This window comes from Anser cygnoides, chromosome W, assembly GCF_040182565.1.
Source record: "Anser cygnoides isolate HZ-2024a breed goose chromosome W, Taihu_goose_T2T_genome, whole genome shotgun sequence".
In the NCBI taxonomy this organism is placed as follows: Eukaryota; Metazoa; Chordata; class Aves; order Anseriformes; family Anatidae; genus Anser; species Anser cygnoides.
This window is the reverse complement of record NC_089911.1, coordinates 9,342,536-9,352,465: the sequence shown is the minus strand read 5'-3', so window position 1 is coordinate 9,352,465 and position 9,930 is coordinate 9,342,536.

Below are 9,930 nucleotides of genomic sequence, written 5' to 3'. Positions count from 1 at the left end.
GGCTTGGATACCGTCTCCACCACTGTCAATAACAAAGGGAATGAGAATTGCTCAATTGATTCTTTTCGGAGCAGTAGTCTGCAGGAGTTGGTTCAAGAACAAATCCAACAAGGACATATTGTTCCGACAAACAGCCCATAGAATTCACCAGTGTTTGTCATCAAGAAGAAGTGTGGGAAATGGAGATTATTGCATGATTTGCGCCAAATCAGTGCAGTGATCGAGGGCATGGGCTCCTTGCAGACAGAAAACAAAACGAAACAAAAAAAAAAGAGAAAAAAAGGAAAAAAAAAAAGAAAAAAAACAGTACCTTTGAATATTGTATTGGACTTGCAGTATGCTGTAGGCATTGCTCAGCGCATTGAGAGGGCACTTTTGAGACATATCCCAAAGGAAAACTTGTTTCTAAAATTTAAAGAGCTGTTATTTTTGGTAGAGCAGTGAGTGCACCTGTATTGTGTTATTCACATGCGGAGCCACACCATGTTACCCGGTATTTTTGCAGAGGGTAACACACACGCTGACCAGCTAACTAATATGACCCTGACTGCCCTGGTGCCTAAGGTGCTGGAACAAGCACAGTTATCCCATGCCTTTTTCCATCAATCCGCCAAAGTCTTGGCGAAACAATTTGCTATATCGATCACTGATGCCAAATTGATTATCCAAATGTGTCTTAGTTGTCAACAACGTTTCGACCGCGTCTTTAATGGTAAACCATAGAGGTCTACGGTCCCTACAGTTATGGCAGACCGGCGTAACGCATATTCCAGAATTTGGTCGCTTGAAAAATGTTCACTTATCGGTAGATACTTTCTCTCATGCTATTTGGGTGACAGCTGCGGTGGGTGAAACTAGCCGCCACGTCCAGGCTCACTTCCGTGTCGCTTTCGCAGCGCTAGGCATCCCAAAGGAAATAAAAACCGACAGTGGCCCCGCCTATACTAGTCACTCCCTTCAAACCTTTTTTCAAACTTGGGATATCCGACACATCACAGGCATTCCTCATTCCCCCATGGGCCAAGCCATTGTTGAGCGCACACATCGCACCTTGAAAACACTGCCAAATAAACAAAAAGGGGGAGACACCCAGGAAACACCACAGAACAGGTTGGGAAAGGCACTTCACGTAATGAATCACCTATCATTACCCTTTCCTTACAAAGAGGTACCGCCCATAGTAAAACATTACAAAAGTATGAATTCCGCGCTGTCACAGGTGCCACAATCAGAGCAGGCCTTAGTAATGGTAAAAAAATTTAAATACAGGTCTTTGGGAGGGACCCCACCCTCTAATAACTTGGGGTCGAGGGTATGCTTGTGTCTCCAGAGGTCACGGACCAAGATGGGTACCAGCAAGGGGGGTAAGGCCATGGTTGGCCTCCTCCTCACAATCGCCGCTGTCATTGGTTATTGCCAGCCCTGGGTCTCCATCCAACCACGCCGCAACATCTGGGTCACCCTCGCCAACATGACAGGACAAGAAGCACTGTGCCTGTCCCTGGCTAGTGCTAATGACCCATTTACGATATGTCTGGTGGGGATCCCGGCAGATAACAAAGACTGGACTGTCTACTTATGGCAAGCGCCCCTAGAGCCACAGGAATTAGATATCCTGGGAAGTGTAACAGCAACAGCATGTGTAAGGTTCAATTACACGGGCAAAAAACAAACCATGAAACAAATCGTCAACACCACTCTTGCTCTTTATTGCAATGCATCTCTTTGGTGTAGTTATACAAAACTATAATAGTATCATTCCTTGCGCCAGGAGCCACTCTGCTCGGCTGCAGGATCGACTGTGGAGCAGATGCCCCTAGGTGCACCCCGAGCATTTTCCTCGGAGGGGTCTCCACTCTCAGCCGCTCACCGCGGGAGTAGACAAGGACCTCTTGAAGCCGCGGACAAATTATTTTAAGTGATGTTTTCTTGTGGTATGAATGAGAAGTGCAAGAGGCCTCTTTGCGTGATTGTGTGATTGTGCTGTGCGAGTGAGAAGCAGCATCGCTGCGAAGCAACATCCCTAGCGCTTAGTGGCTTGTTGACTGATGTAGATTCTAGTAGGCATGCTACTTTACAATCGTAATTCTGCTTGTGATTTTCACCCTGTTGCTTATTGTACCTTGCTTATTGCAATGTCTGCGGTGATTGATAGAAAAATCTATAGAAAGCGTTTGGTTGGTTGAAAATAAAAAAGGGGGAATTATGGGAAAGGAATTTGCAGGTGGCTTCGCGCTGTTTCACACATCCCTGAATTAGAGATAATGAGGAAACAAGAGGAAACAAAAACTTGAGCAAGGTTGAGATAAAGTAAATTGGCTACAGTGTTAAAGATGAGCTTTATGCAGTGGCCAGTTGCTGGCTGGCTTGAGGTGCATGTCTGAGGGTCTCTAACCAGTTGTATGACAAATTCGGGCGCGTGGACAGCATATGGTATAGTATAAGTAGTGGAGAAAAAAGGGCAATTAAGGTCTCCCGTTCAAGAGCCGTCAGGAGTCCATGTTTTTCATCCCTTCAGGGATCTTATCTATGTTTACAAATATCTTAAGTGTGGGAGACAGTGGGATTTGGCCAACCTCTTTTCAGTGGTTTGTTGGGATAGGACAAGGGGCAATGGCCAAAAAATGGAGCACAGGAAGTTCCGCACCAACATGCAAAAGAACTTCTTCACAGTGAGGGTGACGGAGCACTGGAACAGGCTGCCCAGGGAGGTTGTGGAGTCTCCTTCTCTGGAGATATTCAAGGCCCGTCTGGACGCCTACCTGGGCAACCTGCTTTAGGGAACCTGCTTTGGCAGGGTGGTTGGACCCGATGATCTCGTGAATTCCCTTCCAACCCCTACAATTCTCATAGTCTGTGATCATTTTTTAAAAGAAATGATTCTTAATTAGACAAACAAAGTTCTGAGTTGTTCCTGTGGGCAATCAGTTGCTTCTATCTTCTTCATATATCCACAGCTCCCTTTTAAACACTGACATTTTATGGACTGATAAAGCAGTCATTCAGCTGAGTGAATGCTTGCAACAAGTGAGAGGTAGCTTCCATCTATTTTTGGCCCAAGTAAGACAATTTTTGGTGTAAAGCCTTCGGAATTAAGAAAGATGGGGATAAAGAAAACTAAAGTTAGCTACATCTTGCTATGGAAGAGTACTGGAGAAAGTGATGCAACTATCTTACTCTCCTATGCTAAGGTATATAAATAAGAAAACGGCCACTTGAATTCTTATTTTGTCATGCCATTCATCTGTTCTTTCTAGTATTTCCAACACTAGAAGGAAAAGATGCATGTAGTTACAGGCCTGGGATTATTTTGGACATGGCTCCAAAATGTTTATTTGAGCAACCACATTTCAGAATGAAAAACTATATATGCAAACCAATGACTACACATATGTAAAATGACTGAAATTTCTTTTCAAATATTATAAAGTTAAAGAAAGGCAATGAAACATGCCCTGTGTCAAGATGCAGTTCTGGGAATAAAAGCACCTCCTTTTTATTTATTTAAATCAAAGTCTTTTTTTTTTTTTTCATCTTTTTTTTCTTTTTATGCTCTCATTCATTATGTTTGAGTATTCAGACTATGGAACCTTTTCAATTCACACACCTCTACGTGTGACATTCCTTGACAATCATTTCAAAGTAAAAGGACCAACAAATTACATTGCTTCTCATTCTGTACAATACTTTATAAGAGAAATGTAAATGCCACATATAATTTTGTTAAGCATTGGGGGAGCAAAGAAAAATAATGAACAAATTAAAATATTGATATTAGTGATAGTAACTTTGTAAAAAGTTATGCATCCAAATTAAACTGTATGCTGTAAACACAGGGGAAGACTAAGTATGCTTAACAGAGAAAATTCATGACTATCCATTTTGCCAAGGGGTAAAAGGAAAAATAGGTAAGAAAATTATCAGTGTAATATCTTGACATGTTTTATTTCGATATTTTAAATGCAAAATTAGATTTCACAAAAATTTGGACAGGTATACTCTTTGCTGGATTAAAAACTGGCTGGATGTCTGGGCCCAGAGAGTGGTGTTGAACAGAGTGAAATCCAGCTGGCGACCAGTCATGAGTGGTGTTCCCCAGGGGTCGGTGTTGGGGCCCATCCTCTTTAATATCTTTATTGATGATTTGGACTAGGGAATTGAGTGCACCCTCAGGAAGTTTGCAGATGACACCATGCTGGGGAGGGGGGGGAAGTGTCAGTCTGCTGGAGGGTAGGAAGGCCCTGCAGAGGGACATGGGCAAGTTGGATCAAAGGGCAGAGGCCAGTGGGATGAGGTTCAACATGGCTAAGTGCCGGGTCCTGAACTTAGGTCACAACAACCCCATGCAACGCTACAGGCTCGGGGCAGAGTGGCTGGAAAGCTGTGCAGAGGAAAAGGATCTGGGGGTGTTGGTCAGTGCTTGCCTGAACATGAGCCAGCAGTGTGCCCAGGTGGCCAAGAAGGCCAACGACATCCTAGCTTGTATCAGGAATAGTGTAACCAGCAGGACCAGGGAGGCGATCTCCCTGTACTCTGCTCTGGTGAGGCCGCCCCTCGAGTACTGTGTTCACTTTTGGGCCCCTCACTTCAAGAAAGACATTGAGGCCCTGGACCATGTCCAGAGAAGGGCTATGAAGTTGGTGAAGGGTCTGGAACACACGTCTTATGTGGAGTGGCTGAGGGAGCTGGGGTTGTTTAGTCTGGAGAAGAGGAGGCTCACGGAAGACCTTATTTGCTCTCTACAACTACCTGAAAGGAAGGAAGCTGGGAGTCAGCCTCTTCTCGCAGATAAACAGTGACAGGACTAGAGGGAATGGCCTCAGGTTGCACCAGGGGAGGTTGAGGTTGGAAATTAGGAGACATTTCTTCTCAGAAAGAGTAGTTAGGCAGTGGAAGGGGTTCCCCAGGGAGGTGGTAGAGTCACTGTCCCCAGGTGTGTTTAAGGAAAGGTTGGACGTGGTACTTAGGGACATAGTTTAGTGGGTGACAGTGGTGGTAGGGGGATGATTGAACCAGATGATCTTGGAGGTCTTTTCCAACCTTAATGATTCTATGAAAAAACTTCATATCTGAAATTGGAAAATAGAGTACCTCAACTTTCACTTTTATAGTTTAAATTGGCAAAACAAACAAAAAAAAAAAACCAACTGAGGTAAAAAAAATTGAAAACCTGAATGATTCAAAAGTAATTCCTTATTAAAGCATGTGTGTGTAAGTGATGGCATAAAGATGTGCATCATAATTCCACCTCTTTTCCTTAAAGTGGACAGATCATTGGAGAAAAAAATATTTCAAGTCTGCCATTATTCAGATTAGTACTTGGGTATCTTTTTAGAGGTTTCAATGGTATATATTGTTCATTTTATGCAAAACAATGGTAAACGCCTCTGAAAGAAATGCACTTTCCCTTAATACTTTTGCTGTGTTTTAAGGCGGTAGGCAGCTAAGCACCAAACAGCCATTTGCTCACCATTATCACCCTCCTACAGTGGGATGTAGTAAAAGCTTGGGGGCTGAGATAGAGTTTAATGGGACAGAAAAAATATGATAAAATAATAATAACAGAACGTACACAAAGCAAGCGATACAGAATGCAATTGCTCACCACCCCACCACCCACTTGACCCCCCCCCCCCCCCCCCCCGCCCACATCAGCCCACCACTCCATATTAGCTGTTCAGCATGACGTCAGATGGTATGGAATATCCCTTTGGCTAGTTCGAGTCAGCTGTCCTGGCTCTGTCCCCTCCCAGCTTCTTGTACACCCCCAGCCTCCTCGCTGGCAGGGTGGTATGAGAAGCTGAAAAATCCTCGACTTAGTGTAAGCAGTGCTCTGCAACAACTAAAACATCAGCGTGTTATCAGCATTAATCTCATCCTAAATCCAAAACACAGCACCATACCAGATACTAAGAGGAAAATTAACTCTATCCTAGCCAAACCCAGGACAACTTTATATAAGCAGTATGTTTCATTGAGTCATTCTGAGATAACAAAAGCTACTAACATTTATTTTTTTGAACGTTTAACATGTAAGAAATTATTTTATGTACAAAATATTCCTATTGAAATGCTTTATTTTTATTCAAGTCCATGTTTATATTAAAAGCAAAAGTAATACATATATATTTTAAAAGGAATAGCATGACATATGTTGTAAAGACAATCCTTTGCCCCATTGCAATCTGACTATGAACTTATTTATAACACTCATTTCACTTATTCAAGATGTTAATACTTACTCTACTCATCTCATTTGTGTAAACAAATAGTAATTAACCTCAGACTCAAAATTAGATGCCACAGCTAAAGAGCAAAGCACTTACCAGTCATTACCCAACAGACATTAATTTCAGTTCAGGTAAACCTCCCACGTCTACACTGATCTGCCCCCAAGCAGCATGAAGCATCTAAACTGAACTGACCGTAACATATCCAAAGATCATTTTCTTTCAGATAAAATGAAATTCTTCCTTATTCAAGGATGGACTCCAGAACTTCCATGTGTGAAACAGAAGAGTGCACTACTGAGTCAGACAAAACAAACTGAACATGAAATTTTCATCTTTCATTAAAAACTGGAATGCAACATCTATATTTAAACAACTTTATTAACATATTCAAGCAGTGATTAACATTCATATTGTGTCACATCATACAAATGTAAACACAAAATTACTACAGTACAATATATATATATAGTCTGCATGATCCAAAATTTGGTGGCCCCAAAAACTCTTTAAAATTCAGCACCTTATCAAAAATTAAAACCATATTCTATTTAAAATGAAGTTCTGTTAGCACATAGGCAGACTTCAAGACATATCACTCAATTTAGTGGTTTGAGATGTTGCAGGAGGATATGTTTGAAGTAAATATTCCAACAGTGTGGCAGATACAGAAACACCAGATTTAAAGCTTTCAAGCAAAACTTATATAACCTAAGTTGCCAGCAGAAAGATCCAGTCATTTTTCATTTAGAACTATTTTATATACTGCATCTGATTTAAAATTTTTAGAAGCGTTTAGTATAAGTCAGACAATGTACAATATATCTACCTATCTCTTCCCATTTAAAAAACAAACAAAAAAATACAAACCTTACTATTATACTGGAGATTTCAACAGCCAAATAAATCTGCTTATACCAATCTATTTTTTCTAATCACTGTCCCCACAAAAGTCACCCAGACCTTCTCAATTTTGTTGCTTATCCGAAGTAAATAGATACCTATGGCTGGAGTAGCACAATAGAACCAGCTTATAAAAAGTGACAGTATACTGTAACACCACACAGGGATACATTTTTATAGAGCCATTTTAACTTCCCTTACAAATATATTCAAGTGAGTAAATATCCTTATTATTTTAGCAGAATATAATCTATAAGGCAAGCAACAAGAGTACTCACCTCAGATTTTCCCATTTAAATTAATCTAAAACTGGCTTAGTCCAACCATTAAGTTAAAAGAGCATCAGTGGCAGACAAAAAGCATCAGTGGCAGACAAAAAATTTCTATTGGAGAATACTTCTGATAGACCGATGGATGCAAGTAATTCTGGAGAACACATAGGTGAGTGAAATACACAGCTACTGATTGAGCTTTATTTACTCAAGACAAAGTTACTCGATATACTTATGTAATATATAACATACATATACAAACATCAATGTTTGAGATAACTGCAGGATGTTTTATAATGTACAGGAGTCACTTCATTGTAGAGCTTAACCTTTAAGATAAAAGGTTATTCTTTAGACCCTATATAGAAGCTTTATGCATCTATCATCCACATGAAAGAGCATCGAGGAAATTAGCATTGTTGCAACTTCTTTCCTTGACAAAATCTGAAATAAAAGATTTCCAATACAGTGTTGCATTTAAAGCATTTTTTCCAGAAATATTTCAGTTGTTTGAATACGGATGCATTCTCTTCAAGGGAAGAATGTTTTTGCACCTTTATCTGTTAATACATTCAATATGAATAAAATGGGTGAAGCACAAGTCATTATTGTCCCACATTAGAAGGTTAATTTAGAGTAAGATTATGTATTTCATATTAGGCACTGTCTTAAACTGATAATAATTAAGACATTTTTATAAGTATTTATTCTGAACAAAAAAGGTACAAGAGTATTCACCTGAGATAAAGTTAGTATTTGAATATTTCTAAGTAGCAATGAGTTTCACTGGAGGAAATCCACTTCAAGTTTTAGAATATACATTTTACTATTATACAATATATGCAGTTTAAGTAATACCGATTGATGCTAACATAAAAACCCTAATAAAAATAAAATAAAAGTGTATCAGTATTGTTAGTTACAAAATTAATGCTACTTGATAACATTTAAAAATTAAAATGATTAAATTTTAAACCCATCCTTCTAAAGTGATATTTTAAGTACAAGCTTTGAGGAGCAATAAACTAAAGCATAAGAATTACCTTATATTTCAAAAATATACATATTCACTGATTTAGAAAATAAGCTTTGGAAAAAAATACAAAACTGATTTTTTTGCTTGCAGTGGTTAAAATAGCGAACTATTCTAATTTTGTTTTCCTAAATGAAAAGAGCTGTTTCCTGAACGTGTAATGAAAACAAAGAAATAGGATTGTACTTCACCTAACACTAATTGAACAGCAATTTAAAACCGCCAAAGAGATACATTTATACTGATTTTAAATACATTTTCTGTTACCAACTTAGGTTCAGCAGCTGATCAGCAGCTTTTGTGTGCTCTCAGAATCCTTCAGAAAGGGAAACTCAAAACGGGAAAAAGGCATATATAAAAAAACTGTAACACTAGTAAACACCGACCTCCTGAGGTTCCTACAACAAAAATATTTAAGTAGCAAATCTACATCATTTACTTAGCAGTAGCTATTTCTGTAGTTTAGCACACTAACAGAACTTTATTCAGTGCCTAAGTAGCAAATGAAGTAAGCAGTGCTTTTAGCATGCTGAGAGGCAGAAACACTAGAATGTAACAAAACCTCACAGTTCTACCAATATAAATATTCAATCAACATTCAAGAATTGTCAAGACTATACCACAAGAATTAAGATGCTCTTTAATATATCCCATGAGGCAATATTTTAATTATAATTGTTAATGCTGATTCAGAACTTCTCTTACCTCACATTATACCCTAAATGCTTCTGCGAATTTCTGCACTATATTATGCACTAGGAATATGGTTTATTTGCTTTAAGATATACCATGAGAGGACTTACTGATACAAAAGACTACTTTTTGTCAGTACTGTTTATTTTTGCCTTATTTTAATTACTTTCCTTGTTGTTATACCAAATCAGTTCACATCTCTACAAATACCAATTAAAATATATATGTACAAAAGTTACATCCTAAACTAATTTGACATGAGGTGGAGTGGTCTTATTTGATTAACAGGGCTTTCTGAAATTTAAAAAGTTTAGTTAAACTCAGATTCTAGCTGTAATGCTAGTGTTAATTAGGCAGGTTTTCTAATCTACGATTATTGCATTTTAAATGTCATTTCTCTGAAACTCTTTTCTAATACTTAAACATACTCAAAATTAAAGCAAGTTGGGGGCTAAAATAATATCACACTTTGCTAAATCTTAAAACTTTTTTTTTCCTTCTTTCAGAATTTGATTTAGAGGTGACTAAAACCATTACCAATTTACTTCAGAGTTATTAGCAAATACAAAATTCCTTCTGAACTAGCAATGTAATTTGAAAGCAAGTTATCACATGCCATTGCTATTGTCAATGTTATGCACATTGACCAAATTGAGTAAAAACTATGTACAAGTATTAGGGAATATACTTCATTCAGTACGTCTGAACTACTCTCTATTCAATCTTGCAAAGTCAACAAAAAGGGGGAGGGAAGCATGTAAAACACATGCTATCATGCATTTAAAAAATTAAAAAAACC